At 46.0% G+C, this 506-nt stretch overlaps 1 long non-coding RNA gene across 1 annotated transcript in view; it reads left to right on the forward strand.

Moving 5' to 3' along the window:
• Window positions 1-252: 252 nt before the first annotated feature.
• LOC103132812 (uncharacterized) overlaps window positions 253-506 on the forward strand; it is a 1,040-nt gene continuing 786 nt past the window's right edge. The window contains exon 1 of the long non-coding RNA XR_475635.2: window positions 253-471. This is a non-coding gene — a long non-coding RNA (uncharacterized LOC103132812). The remainder of the gene's footprint in view (window positions 472-506) is intronic.

Here is a 506-nt window from a genome sequence, read left to right on the forward strand (position 1 = left end):
CTGGTTCTGGTTCTGAAGTCAGCAGGTCTTTATTGAAGCAGCAGCTTGTTGGCTTTAATATTCATGAGAATCTTTAACTCAGTGGTGTCCAAAGTCGGTCCTCGAGGGCCGGCATCCCTCCTTAGCAAGTCAATGTTCTTCTTAGGCCTTCTAATGAGCCATCATTTGATGCAGGTCTGTAAAACCAGGGAGAGAACTAAACCATGCAGGACGCCGGCCCTCGAGGACCAACTTTGGACACCCCTGCTTTAACTGGTTCTGTTGGACTGGTTCACCTGCATCCTGTTGGCTTCAGCTCATCTTTTATTCTTTATTCAGGTTGTTGAACTGCAGTTTGTCAAAGATCAGCTATGATTTTCTGGCCTCAACTCTGAAGTCCAACAGCCTCCATCTGACAGAACTGAACCTGAGATACAACAACCTGAAGGATTCAGATGTTCAGCAGCTGACGGATCTTGTAGAGAACGTAAAGTAAGTAAATGTTTGTAGTGAGTCCAGCTGCTGTC

This window comes from Poecilia formosa, unplaced genomic scaffold (genome assembly GCF_000485575.1).
Source record: "Poecilia formosa unplaced genomic scaffold, Poecilia_formosa-5.1.2 Scaffold1341, whole genome shotgun sequence".
Taxonomy (NCBI): domain Eukaryota; kingdom Metazoa; phylum Chordata; class Actinopteri; order Cyprinodontiformes; family Poeciliidae; genus Poecilia; species Poecilia formosa.